Source organism: Mirounga leonina, unplaced genomic scaffold, assembly GCF_011800145.1.
Source record: "Mirounga leonina isolate KUSES-001 unplaced genomic scaffold, KU_Mleo_1.0 Mir_168, whole genome shotgun sequence".
In the NCBI taxonomy this organism is placed as follows: domain Eukaryota; kingdom Metazoa; phylum Chordata; class Mammalia; order Carnivora; family Phocidae; genus Mirounga; species Mirounga leonina.
Window position 1 is genome coordinate 46123442 of NW_023270426.1, and position 14812 is coordinate 46138253.

The window sequence follows — 14812 nt, forward strand, 5'->3', positions numbered from 1 at the left end:
AACCATGTGGCTTGAGAATGAGGAGAGAGTACAGGGAGGCCCAGGAAGTGAGGAAACGGAAGGAGAGCAAGACCTGCCCTGAAGATGCCATGCTCCGCGCCGCCTTGACGTCCGCTCCAGCCCGGAGGGCGTCCACGGCGAGCCGCACGCCGTCCCCCGACTTCTCCGAGCGCAAGCCCTCTCTCTGGCCAGACGGCCCCCCTTACCCACGCGCTCTGGCGCCGAGCCCTCGGGAACGGCCAGAGCCCTTACGAGACACAGACGCCGGAGGGTGTCAAGCCAACCGGAATCAACAACCACGCGGTGAAGCTGGGGCGCGGGCCGCGGGGTAGCCCGTGAACGCCCGTGCGAACCTTCACTCACCCGGCGGCGCTGGCGGCGCGGCGAGCTCCCTCCTGGCTGCCGCCGGCCCGCCGCACCGGGACGCGCCCATTGCCCTGCTTTTGCAGAGGAGCAAAGTGAAGCAGAGACAGGGTCACCAGTTCGCTGGCGGCTCAGAAACCCACCGTGTAGCTGGTCTGGGGTAAGGCCTGGGGCGGCAGGCTACGTTCAAAGCACCGCCGGCGCGGTCCGCTGCGCTGCCGCGATCGAGAGCTACGTGACTGGGCGCCCGGGGCGGGGGCTCAGTGGGCTAAGCGTCTGCCTTCGGCTCGGGTCACGATCCCGCCTTTCCGGGATCGAGCCCCGCATCGGGCGCCCTGCTCTGCCGGGAGTCTGCTTCTCCCTCTCCCTCTGCCCTGCCAGTGCTCTCGGTCTCTCTCTCCCAAATAAATAAATAAAATCTTAAAAAAACAAAAACAAAAACAACTGCATGACCGAGCCAGCACAATGATCTTGTGAGCCTGTCAACACGTAAGGCCGTGTGTCCTGAGCTGTTCCCACAAAAGTTTTAAGTCTCTAATCAGAGCATGATTCCAGGAGTGATAAGGTCGAACAGGAACAAGATCTTGTAATAACTGAGACTCTGTTCCTTCGGTACTAGCCCCACGGGATGTACACAGAGTCCATCCGCAGTACACGTGAGGGCTTCTGACTTGGATTGTGCACAGCGATGGCACACTTCCATGTGCAAGGCAGGCTTTACGTCAGTTCTTCCATTTATTCTATGAAGTCAGTATTACTATTCTTACTTCCATTTTATGGATGAGGAAACCCAGGCAGAGAAGAGGCTAGGGACACTCAGCTAGTCAATGGCAGAGCTTTGAACACAGCGTGACTCCAGAGCATGGTCTCATTTACTGTGATATCATGGGGGGGGGGGGGGGGGGAGGGAGAAACCATGAACAGGGAGATGGAGAAAAACAGAGAATTCCAAGATATAGTAGTTTTCTAGGACTGCTCTATCCAAGTACCATAGATTGGGTAGCTTAAACCACAGAAATTTATGTCTCACAGATCTGGAGACCAGAGGCCCAAGATCAAGGGCCTTTGACCTTGCAGGGTCAAAGTTGGCAGAGTCCTTTCTTCACAGGCTGTGAGGAAGAATCTCTTCCAGGCCTCTCACCCACTCTGGCAGTGTGCTGGAAATCTTGGGCGTTCCTTGGCATGTGGAAACATCACCCTGATCTCTGCCTTTATCTTCCATATAGATGCCTTCCTGTGTGTGGGTCTGCCTCCAAACTTTCCCTTTTTATAAGGATACCAGTCATACTGGATTAGGGCCCACCCTTAAGAGCTTATTTTAACTGGATTACCTCTATAAAGACCCCATAGAGGAGCAAAATTTGCCACCCCCAACTGTGTGTTGTCATGTGGACTATTTTATGCTGGTTATTTTTAAGAAACAAAAGGCTCAGAAAGAAACTTGGACTTTCCTCCCAACTGCTTGAAAGAATTTCTATGGAGGAGCTGCTCAGGAAGGGAGCTCTCACCAGAGATAGAAGTACAGTATCATATGAACAGGAGACAGGGAGGAACTGAGCAAAGTCTGAAAATTCCTCTCTAGGTCCCATTGTTTCTGGATGGCCCAGCAAACATTTGGTCACCATTTACTCTTTTTCATCTTCCTGCGGATTGTCTTCCTTCCCGAACCCCTACACCTCTCTCTCCCTAGCTCTGAGTGGCATACCAGCCTCTGCCGGACTGCCTCTGGGCCTTATGTTCTAATGGAGACCCTGTACATACATAATGAAATTTTATTTTTCTCCTGTTAATCTGTTTGATGTCCATTGCATTCTCTGACCTGCCAGGGAAACCCTGAAGGACAGAGACAGTTTTTTTCCTTTCCAACAACCCTATCTCCAAATAAAGGCACATTCTGAGGTACTGGCGGTTAGGACTTCAACATATGAATGTGAGGGGGGGGGGGCACAGTTCAACCCATGACACAAGCTAAGGGCCACGTGGCATGTAGGCTAATAAGCCAGAACTCCACAGGAGTGGGGAGGAGCAAATCCCTGAGGGATGAGACTCAGCTCCCTGGAGAACAGCTTAGTGTCTCCAAATGAGAGCGGGTCAAACTTTAGCAGAGGCCAGGGCAGGAAAGGGCAGGTTCAGGTTTTCTCTGGCACCAAGAAAGAGTGCTCTCAGATTGGTTACCAGCTTTTCCTGACAGTGCCTCAGGCCCTCCTTGCACAACCTTCTCATCAATGAAAGCCAATAAGGTTTAAAAAAAAAAAAAAAAAAACCCTAAACAACAACAAGAAACCACATACAAAAAAAAAGAGTAACTTTAGGTTGTCTGTGAAAAGCCTCAAAAAATGTCAACAAGTGCTGAGTCAGGAAATTCTCCCCTAATAGCTTTTGTTGGAAACGTTTAACATTTCAGCTTTATCTCTTCTTTTCTTCCAGACAGCTCCTCAGAGGTATTCAAATGCAACAATACCCTCATTCAGGACTTCTGGCTCCCGGAGGACTGGGTCTGAGCCACCACACACCCTTAGGGAATCAGACCAGTGTAGACCCTCGGGGGAGCTGCTTTCCTTCAGCCCTTCTGAGCTGGGGAAGAGGAGGACCACCCGTCTGATACACCAGTGCCTTGTTGCCATGTGGCCACCGAAGAGAGCGTCCCCTCTGTAGGGACTGCTTAGCAGATTCACACCAAAAGCTGAGGTATCATCTGTGGCAGTGGGCAAGAAATACCAGGGAACCTCCCCCATGGGCCTTTGGATGCCCCCCAGAGACTCACGGTCACCCTCACATCACAGGACAAGAGTTCAGCTAAGGAAGGACCTCAAGACTTATTTCAGCTTTCCTCACCCCTCAGTCTCCGTGTGGGGTCCCAGGCCACTCTGCTGTCACTGCCTCCCTGTGCCAATTGCCACCCCGTGATAGTGAGCTCCCTGAGTGCCTCCACGGTCTTCACTGTCGTGTCTCCCCTAAGTGGGAACCAAACAAGCCAACGGGGGCAGAAGCAGAAGTGGTGAGTAAAGGCCGGGAGAGAATATCCAGAGGGAATGGAAGTACAGCAATTTCATGTGGCCTAAGCCGGTTGCTGGCCTAATTAACAAGCTGGCCCTTCCTGAATGACACACCATCTTTTTCGTCAAAGTGAAGAGACATTTTTTAATGCAGAGCCATAAAGAGCAAGGAAAATAGAGGCACATCGCCCTCCCACTACACTCAGGCCCAAAGGTACAGTCTACTCCTGACAGCAGATTCACAAACTTCCAGGTTGGCACCCAGTGGGCCTTAGATGGAAAGTTCATCCTTCCCAATAACTTAGATGGAATCAATGAGCCCACTGTTCTCAAGCGTGAGCTGAGAAATACTATGTACAGAACAAAAGAGGAGTCAGTACCAAAGGTAATCTTTGGCCACACAATCATCCTGCCAGAATAAATACTACATCATCATACACTGATTAGGGTATTAATTACCCAAATACTGTGAGGTCATTATCCCCACATGTGAGATTTGAAGGAAGAAGCTGAGCCAGCCACCTTTGCCCCTTTCAGCGTGAGCATAAAATGTCACTGAAGACACAGCAGTGAGGGCCAGGCTCACCATCCAGACACGGACCTGAGAGCACAGCCCAGCAGCCACTGAAGGAGCCACTCCAGGAAAGGCTGGGGAGACTGAGTCACAGGCATCACCCATGCAGAACTGAGAACTTTCACATTTCTCAGCCTGCGCCATGTTTTTACATTCGTTGCCTGGTAGAGGATGGACAGGGAAATAAGTGTGTGCTGGGCACGTGCTCATGTGCATTTCCTCACTCCGGGAGCAGGTACCATCATGGACGGTACAAGCATGGTTCACAGATGGGCAGCTTGAAAACCAGACTCTATTCTGTGACAGTTGTCAAGCGAACGTCCATTTTCCTTGCAAAAGGATGTTCCAGTCGGATTCAAGGCCAAGGCAAAGGGTAAGGAGTTTGGTGTTAGGGGATTGTGAGCACATAGCTCACGTGGCACACATAGCCAGCCCAATGAACTTGTTGGGATACAGAAGAAACCAATTTATCCGCACCCCAACTCAAGCTCTCTGAGATCCCCTCCTCACCCCCATACAGCATCCTGGGTTCACCTTAGAGCTTTCTGGGCTGCTTCCACCATAGGAACAAGTCGCACTGTGGTACTTGAGAGCTTTTCAGGTATTAAAAAAAAAGTCTTGTCTAAGTCAAAACTTCTCTCTCCCTCCAGACTGAAGCTTTTCTCTTCCTGTAGCTGAGGGCTGACTCCCCGTGGGTCAGAAATGACACGGGACATGAGAATGTCCTTCCCCTTTTTTAACCACATCATTCTTCCTCCCCCCTTCTGGGTCTTTCTGGGTCAGAGTAGAATGGGGGTGGGAGGGGCTACAAGGGGCTCAGGCATTTTTGCTTGGTGGTACTGTCAGCAGTGATTTCTTGACTGTGAATGTTCTCTGTGCCACAGGCTTTCAAATGCTATTTATGAGAACCCATACAGAAGACCTCCTCCCTACACACTTCTGTGCCAAACTTTGAGGAACACCCCAGCTCCTTCCTGGCCCCCAGCTTCCCATTTTTGTCCCTTACCCTCACAGGAAGACCTCTGGCTCAGGGTCCTCTGAAGGCACAGATGTAACCATATGGCCCGAAGGAAGCTCACACATGCTGGCCACACCAAATGGCGGGGGAGCAGGCTGTCCACAGCCATCTTGTCTCCTTACTGTGCTTGCTTGCTGTGCTGGGTTATTTCAGCTAGCCTCCTGACTTCAGAGGACCCCAAGCAAGCTCCAGGCTTTCGGTTCACATCTCCCCCTGCCCCAAACTTTCACGGGGAAGGACAAACCTCTCCCAGGGTGTTGGGTGAACCTCTGCTTTTCTGTAGCTCAAAGGCAGATAGCCAGAGGGCAAGGGTCCATCCTCTCTTCCTGCAGGCCCCCTGATCTCCTTGAGGCAGGCCCACCCCTAACACTGGAGGGCCCAAGGCAGGAGTCCAGATGGGGGCCCACATGCCAAATATCCAAATATTTAAAAGTTAGAAATCTAGCTAACAATACTAGCCTCCTACCTTGACAAATACACCTTCCTGATGGCCTGCAAGATCAGTTTGAATTTAGAATTCTCAGTCTCCTTAGAATTTATTTATTTATTTATTTTTAAGATTATTTATTTATTTGACAGAGAGAGAGTACAAGCAGGAAGAGTGGCAGGCAGAGGGAGAGGGAGAAGCAGACTCCCCGCTGAGCAAGGAGCCTGACGCAGGGCTCAATCCCAGGACCCTGGGATCATGACCTGGGCTGAAGGCAGATGCTTAACCGACTGAGTCACCCAGGTGCCCCTCAGTCTCCTTAGAATTTAAATCTATGAGACATGTTCCTCCCATCCTCAGACCCTGCCCCTGGCCAACAGCCTGCTCTGCTTCTCTTCCTACCCTCACCTCCATCCTTCACCAGAACAGTCTCAAGCACATGCATGCGGCCACTCAGGCTGCACATCCAGGATCAGCCCCCATCCCCCCCCCCCAAAAAAAATGCTGCCCCGTGGCCATGCTCAGACTTGGGGCTGAGCACAGTCCACCTTGGGTCAGTGGACCCCAACAGGCCCTGAAAGGCATTCTGGGAGAAGTGGATACCTGGAATGTGGTGGGGAGGGGCTCTAGGAGGACATGTCCTCTAATGCAGCAGACTGCCTGCTCCGTGAGGAGTATGCTGGAGGAATTCTTGAGATACTCTCTCTAAAACAGAGAGGTCAGGGCAGGGACCCCACGTTAGGGTGGTTCCAACGAGCTTTTCTCAGCCTTCCCTCACCAGACTGGAGGGCACACCATGGGAAGGGGAGGGCAAAGACCACAGCCCTATCCCCCAAGGCCCTCAGTCCACTCCTCAAGGACTCCCCTTTCTATGAACCTGCTCATAGGGACTGCATGGGATGGTGCAGGCGAAGGGCAAAAGGCCCCTCTGGCCACCTCTGATAAGAGCCTGGAGGGAGCTGTTCTGCAGCAACTTGGCTGCTTTCATCAGACGATGGAGACCACTTTTTGCCTCTTGTCCTCAGCGTTGGGGCTTTAGCCACAGTCCTGAGGCAGCCAGCTCCATCAGGTTACCAAATCGACAGGCACATAGTACTAATGTGACATGGATTTTCAGTTAAGCAAGAGTGTTTTACACACCCACATTTTAACACTGTGTGAGGTGGGGAGAGAAAGAAAGCATGGTTCACAGATGGGCAGCTTGAAAACCAGACTCTATTCTGGGACAGAAATAGATTTATGGAAATGTGTCTACAGTGAAGAAGGAGACATCAAGTCCCTGCTAAAGGAAACTCCACAAAGACTTTGGGGGAGAAATCTACTGTTTCCTTCAACTCGAAGAGCCTGGTGATGTCCCGAGGACCCCAGCTGGAAGATCACTGCCCTCACATCGCAACACTCCTTAGAACTACCGTCCCCCAGCCTGGAATGTCCCCTCACTTCCTCCTAGTGAGGTCACTTCCGCCCAGTCCCCAGCCTCCCTGGCCTCTTCTTCCCATAGCTGGGACCACCTGGCCTGACTCAATCCCACTGTGGTCTCTGGTCAAGAGGGAGTTAAGGACATTCGCCTAGTACCTCAGCGCACAGGAGGGCACAGAGAAAATAGAACTTACCAGGAATTGGAGCACCTGGATTTCAGTTCTGATCCGGCTACTTATTATTGTAAGCTTTTTAGATGTCAGTGAATATTTGAGGCTTCATCTGGAAATTGGGCCTATGAAGAATATCTGCTTGCCTACTTCAGTGGAAGTTGGGCGAAATAATAGTATCACTTGGAAACTCTAAGTTCCGAATTATTAGTGGTATAAGATAGGGCTTTGGGTAGGAGTATGGTGGTCTTGGTCTCTTTGAACCATGGCTCTGCCTAAACTGGCAGACCAAATAATGACAAGAATCTCATGGGGAAGGAGAAATCTGTAATCCTACTGATGGCCTACTACCACCGGCCCCTCCCAGCTGAACCGTGTTCCTGATGATTGCCACACTGACCACAACACAGTGTCGTCCTAATCTACACCTGGCAAACACTCCTGAGAGAGCCCACTGCCACTCCCCCCTCATGCCTCCTGCAACAGCCATTCCAGTCTAACCTGACATCGAGTTCTGTCCAAGGCCTCTGAGTGGACACTGGGGTCATTGCTCCCTCCCAGGGGGGGCAGGTCCTTTTGGCCAATTCCTTCCTGAGCACTCCAGCCTTGCGCTGGCCTTGGCTCTCTTACCCCTTCCAAGTCAGCATGGAACTGTTTGTTTCACCCATTTCTGTCACTCCATTTATGACACCCACCCACCAAAGTATCTGGGCTCACCTCTAGACCACTCAGTACCATGACATTTAAATAGGATACTCCAGGGCATGGCCAAGAGAGGACTCAGCTGTGTAATTTGCTAGCAGTGTGAAGTCCGGGCATCCCTTAACCCTCTGGATTCCTGTGATATTAAGAGAATTTGCTCTGCTTGCTGCACGGGCTTATCCTCAGGTTCCAAAGGTGTACGTGAAAATGAGTTGATAGCTGATAGTATGTAACATGTAATAATAATACTGGTGACAGCTCCTCACACTGCTTCTGTATTCTCTTCCCCTGCCTGCAGAGACTGTCTTCCCCTGCCTGCAGAGACTTTCAGCCCAAACACACCCAGCCCCTCTCAGCCACCCCACTCAAAGCACAAGAAGTCATGGGTTCTCCCCCATGAGATGGTGCGGTGGACCCCATGCTGCCCCCACTCTCACGGGTAGGATGCGGGCAGTCTCAGCCTCTTTGTGACACCCTACCAAGGCCAGCCGAGAATGGGGTGATCTCAGGGGTGGGCCCTGGTGACTGGTCCCACACACCTGGTCACACCCCAGCCACCCTACTTGTGAGCAGTCGGACCCATAGCAGGGCCTCCCACCAGCTGGGCAGAGCGCCTCCTCCACCTCGCGTCCACCCCCATTCTGCCTCCTGGGGGGCAGGTGGGAAACAAGTCCCTGAGGACAGGCCGAGCTCCCCCAGAGCAACAGGTACTGTGTATACATGAGGGAGCAGAGCCTAGACAGGCCCTTCATTCCTCTCCCATAGGCTCTAACGGGCCATGCCTAGGGGAAATTCCCAAGGACATTGCCGTTTCTGTGTGGACAACCCCTGGCAGGAAGGAAACTTTGGAAGGTTCCAACTTGAGGCTTCTGGACTCTAGGCTGTTTTTCCTTATCCTCATCTTTCCCACACAAGAAAAGGGGATGCTGGGCCAGCTCTGAAGATCTGGCCTGATTGCGGTATAAAGGGGTTTATTCCCAACTGCGGGAGCACCAGTGGTGCTGGAGGGGCTGAGGAAAAAGAGGATGGAACCGTTTATGGTTCGGGAAAACCCAGAGGGCAGCAACAATCACGATTAGACTGGGCAGCTGTGAGGCAGAGACGGACGGGCAGGAGGGGGACCTGCCTTGCCAGCCACCATGATCCAGGGGCTTAAAATTTTTACAGACATTTGTCTTTACTCCACAAAGTAGCTTCAGGGAGAGGAAGAGTGAGAGTTTAGTAGGTCTATCCTTGCCAATCTTTATTTCCTCCTCGCAAGCCACCCCCGCTGCTGCCCATCATGCCGAGAAGAGCCGCCCGGTGTCGGCTGGGGCCAAGCGATGGTTCATGAGAAGCTGCTGGAGCACTGGCCCCAGCTGACGCTCGCTTCACGTAAAGAACCTTGGGAGGTATTTAAAGGGGGAGCAAATGGGCCGAGTCCCGGGCCAACGGCGGCGGTGGGCTAGGCGAGCTGCGGTGGAAGGAGCGGCTGGAGGGAGGGGGAGCGCAAGCAGGCAGAGCTCTGAAAACAAGTGAATTAGGCCTGGAAGAGCGGTGAAGGAAAAGGCCAAAGCACACAAGCAGAGAGAAAGTGAAGAGCCTGCCCTCAGGAGGAACGGAGTAGAGGGGGGAAAGGAGGAAGAGCAGGTGATGGGGAGAGGAAGAAAGGGCTAGAAACGAGCAAGAGAGAAAACAAGAGATAAAGGCTTGGGAGGAGAGGAATTATAAAGGTGACAAGAGGAACACGTGAGGAAGGGAGAAAACCCCAAATGATAAACGGCTGAGCGCTATGAAAGGCTTTTCTTGTGCAAGTTAAAACTAAAACTCCCGGGGCGCCTGGGTGGCTCAGTCGTTAAGCGTCTGCCTTCGGCTCAGGTCATGGTCCCAGGGTCCTGGGATCGAGCCCCACATCAGGCTCCCTGCTCGGCGGGAAGCCTGCTTCTCCCTCTCCCACTCCCCCTGCTTGTGTTCCCTCTCTCACTGCCGCTCTGTCAAATAAATAAAATTAAAAAAAAAAACACTAAAACTTCCTGTCTAAAACGTGGAATCCCACATTGACTAAGTTCCTACTGCGACCCCCAAAACCGGGCCGGTCTGTACCACCCTGAAAGCGAGCACCGCCTTAAGCTGTGCCCCTAGAGGCCTTGAGTGCCTCACTTCGTTCCTGGCCTGGGCCCCAAAACCCCAGGGCCCTGCAACCCTGTCTGCGTTAGAATTTCCAGAGAAACTTGTTAAGAGCACCCATGCCCGGGTTCCTGCTTGGGGCCGTTTAATCCGACTCGGGGAACGGCGGCAGGCAGGCTTTAAAAGCACCCCCAGGTGATTCTAATGTGTGGGTCGTCGCAGTCTAAAATGAGGAAGAGCACTTGGAATGGTTAGCTCTAAGAAGGTACGGGGGCAGGGAGGGGGGGCGCCTGGGTGGCTCAGTTGGTTAAGCGACTGCCTTCGGCTCGGGTCATGATCCTGGAGTCCCGGGATCGAGTCCCGCATCGGGCTCCCTGCTCAGCGGGGGGTCTGCTTCTCCCTCTGACTCTCTTCCCTCTTGTGCTGTCTCTCTCTCTCTCTCAAATAAATAAAATCTTTTTAAAAAGGTACAGGGGGCTTCCTGGCCTTCACAGATAATCTTGTTCGAAGGGAAAATGCGCTGAGCTCTTAGCTCCAGCTGTCAGGCCCCTAGCAGCCCCCAACCACACGCTACAAAGCTTAGCGGGGGGGGACCCCACTAGCAGGCCATTCAGTCCCGTGGGGGAAACCTTTCATAACTTGTTCACAAGTTAGGGGCTTTCATCCGAGTTGGGCTCAAGCTGAGCAGAAAGGGGGAAGAAAACGTGTCAATAACCGAGGGAAGGAGCCCGATAAGAAACGGCAGGGTCTTCTAGTTAATAAGACACATGCCTGGAAACGAAGCTGAAACGTGGCTGAACAATTCCATACTCGGAAACCTGCCGAACCAAAATGTCAGGAAAGCTCGTTCTTGAAGCTGCGTTAACGTGTCCGAGCCGCCAGACAGACGGAGATCATCCCAACCAAGCAAATACCGCCATTTCTCCCGGGGAAGCAGGCAGGGGCCCGAGCGTGCGCGCTAAGTTCTGCAACCTGGGCGCACCGCCCCCGCAAGGGACTTCTCGGGAACCTTCTGGGGCCCGCGGGCCCCCAGTGCGGGGGTAGGTCCCCGTCCTACTTCCTTACGGACCTCTCGGAGATAGGTGCCTGGGAAGCAGGATGCTGCTTGTGAAAAGCACCCGGGGAGACCGTTGGCAGCAACACAAAGCTTCGTGCAATCCTTAAAGCCAACAAGACCGAACAGGCCAGAGGGTACAGCCAAAAAAACCTGTTGTTTTTTCACCTCTTCTAGCGTCGCACAACAAGTCAATCAAATCATGGAGTTCCACAAGCAACAGCTGACGGAGGATTCGGTTCGTGGAGCCAGCGTTTGGGGGGGAGGAAGGGAGGAGCGAAGCGGGTCTCTTGAATTCCCTTCCAACGAGACTCCCAGTCGGTAGACGGGGGCCCTGGGGTCCTGGTGCCCGGGCTGATGAGCCACTGGGACTGCACGAAAGACACTCCGGCATCCTCGGAGAGGTTTCTCCCACTGAGCGTGGCTGGTGGATAACGGGCAACTGGTGTGGGAGATGGTGTGGAGGCTTGTGCATGGGTCTCCCTCTTACTCCATTAGGAACAGAATAGCACTCTGATGCCTAAATTAATTCCTTTGTGAGCCAGGCTCTGCAATTACCAGGATTGGAGCCTTTAGTAAGGCAGCCCAATTGGGGGGGGGGGGGGGGAGGGAGGGGGGGGGGGGGCCGGGGGGGGGGGGGGGGTTAATAGAGGGATGTGGGGGAGCAGGGAAGGTGGTACTCAGCCAGGGTACAATTGGGACACGGCTCAGGACACAGGGTAGCTCCAGGGATCTGGTCGTCTTGTCCCTCTCAGTACAGGCTGCTGTTCCCATCACGGTCACTCCACCACGCCCTGTTCTGCTTCTATAGCTTCTGCAGTGACCTCAGCCATTGACCTCCTGCCTTGCACCTACTCGCGGCTTCTGTTCCTTGTGGCATCTGCTTGTCCCCTCTGTGCCCCTTGGTTTCTGTATAACACTAGAATCTTGCATTCAAGGAGTCACGCTAAGATCGAGGGGCTGATAGGTCGGTTATGACTACCCCGTATGGAGGGTTCTTACCCGGCAGAAATCTCCCTGGCCTCTTGCTTGGCTGCCTTTGGGTCAGGCACTGTCCTCTGGTCCATACTGCTGAAGCCAGGGTAGAAGGGGGTATTGGGCAAAGCATAGCAACCTACTTACGCGTGAGGAGTTCCCTGCAGCTTTGTCAGAAGAGGGCTCTGGGTAAGCAAAAATACCTTGTCCAGGATAATCTCTGCCTACTCTGCTACTCAACATTTTTCTCAAAAGTATGCTATGAATGCTCCTGCACAATACACCAAAACTTGTGCGAGCAAAGCACACAGAGAAAAGTAGGGCAGAACTATAAAAAGTCCAATAACTTCCTAATACCAAATACCAATGACTCTGGATTCACATACTACATATGGTTGAAAATCACTGGTGAGGCTGACTCGGGTGCAAAGGAAAGAAAAATAGGCTCTTAGAGAGTCACAGCTAACAGTTACCAAGTGCTGGCCCTGGGTCTGCCTCTGTACTAAGCGCTCAGCTAGAATTCACTACGATACTCTCGGGACCTCCTGCCAGCTCTATGGGGCAGTATCACACCTGTTCGCTGGCTGACCCCATAGCCCTCCCAACCCCTTCTCCTTTAACCACTGCCACAGAAGCTGAAAAAGACTTTGCCAACTTCCCTCACAGATGAGGGGCTTTGTGGGCCTGTCCTGGCCAATGAAATATAAGGAGAAATTATTTGGGAACTTTTGGGGAAGTTTTTATTCTTTTTGGAGAAAAGGAGGAAGCAGTCCTGAAACATGGAACTTTCTTCCACGAATACCATTTTTTTTTTCCCTAAATCCTGCCACCACCCTCCACTTGTACCCCCACCCCTGCTTCCTATTATGAATGAAACCGCTATCTGGAGAGACCTCTGCTGTCTTGCAGGGGCAATAAACATGAAGGGAACATTAAGGATGGCAAAGTTGTCAGGAAAAGCCAGGGTCCCTAAGAAGTCTGAGCCCCTGAATCAATACCAGCTGCATATCCAAACTGATACAGGAGGTTATTACTATTCCCCATCTTGCAGATAAGGAAACTGAGGCACAGAGTAAGTAACAGTCTAAGATCTCAGCTGCAAAATAGCTGTCAGGATTCAAAACCAAGCCTGCTGATTCCAGATTCCTAGTCATAATGACAGAGGACTCTCCAGCCAGAAGAAATCTTAAAATTGAAAAGACCATGTTTGGAAGAACCCTTAAGGACTCTATTGTTCAATTCCCTTTAATTTTTTTTTAAAGATTTGAGCAAGGGGGGGGGAGGGCGGGGTGAGAGTCTTAAGCAGACTCTGCTGAGTGTGGAGCCTGACATGGGGTTGGTTCCATCTCACGACCCTGAGATGAGACCGCCAAAACCAAGAGTTCGGTGCTTAACCGACTGCACCACCCAGGAGCCCCCCTTTTAATTAATAAAAGTCCACAGTGGTTAAATGCTGGGCCCAGGTCCCGTTGGCTTCCCCTTCCTGCAGTATTAGGACTGAATCCTGACTCACCATACAGGGTTCTTGACATTAACTTAGGCTTTGCAGTGCCCCATGCTTTCTCTCCTGAGAAAAACCATGGACTACACATCCTGTATGGGACCATGGTGGTTTCTACGTTGCCTTAGCTAAGGATTTAGCATCTTGACTCCTTGTGGACCTTTGACACCACAGAAACCAGGACAGCCGTAAAGAGGATAGCCTTTATGTCAGAACACGACCATGTTGACCACATTACACTTCAGTGTATTTAGATTATATTAATCCAGGATATTTTATACCAGAAAGTTACCTGAGAAGGACCATTACTAGTGGCTTTTGCAATATTCACTCTGGAAGCCTGTGGCACCGTCCCTCAGGGAGAACAGTATTGCCTGGAAAAGCAATGACCGACCCCCTGCCCGAGGCAGTTTCTATTAAACTGCTTAAAAAAAAAATCTCCAATTTCCTCAGGATCTCAAGAAAACGAAAAGTTCTGTTTACACGTAGATTTCCCATCTTTCCAAAGGGTGTTGGGCATGATGGAGACGTGGGTTTTGAAAACCAACTCGAAGAATCCTTTTCTGCACTCTGGCTTCTTTTCAAACCTCTCAACTTTCCCAGAAAACTGCCATCATCCTGTGATGCATTTCTGGAGATTCGGCTGAACTTGTCTGTTCACATTATCTAGCTGTTCAGTGCCTGTGGTTTTCACTAATGGTCGTTACATTTGATCATTCCCTCCTCGCCCCTAAACCTTCTGGCGGTGCTCAAGAAAAATGTAAAATGCAACTGGTACTGAGAGCCTTGCAAACTTAGCAAAGTTTAGGAGAAGAAAATGTCTGTTTGAAATAATATGGAAAGGTAGGAAATCAGAAGAACCATGTGTTCACTTATTCCAGTATTCAGTGAGCATTCACTGTGTGTCGAGCTCTGTGCTTAAAACTGATGCATTATCCTATTTCACAATGTCTCAAATGTATGCGTTAAGCACTAATATTCCACTCATTGATCAGGAAACTAAGGCTTAGCTAGATTAACCTATAATCTAAAGAGCAGATAGTGTACAAACACATGCACATATAAACTCCAACAATGCAGGATTATATTTTATGATCCAGATGTCTGGGCTCAGAAAAGATTGCATTTTAATGAGGGCCTAGAAGAGGTCTAGAAGATGGATAAAATTGCAACTAAACAAGAAATCCAAGAAGCAATGATATAGGAGGTCAAGGCAGAAGAATACAGAATACATTTGGAAATGGTGAGGCACCCAGGTTAAGAGCAAAAGGCACAGGAGTAAAGGTGTTGGGGTTGGTCAAATAGATTGAGCACAGGTCATGGAGAACCTAGAATGTCAAGCTACATCTGGAAAGAGGAGCCACTTTGCCGCTTTGGGAAGCCAAGAAACTCCCAGTCTGACCTCAAGTAAAGTGTACTTAATAGTAATTTGAAGGCTGGGAAAGGGGGGAGAGACTGGGGGCTGGGAGCCCAGGAACCACAGAACACTATGGCAAATAGTGAAGAT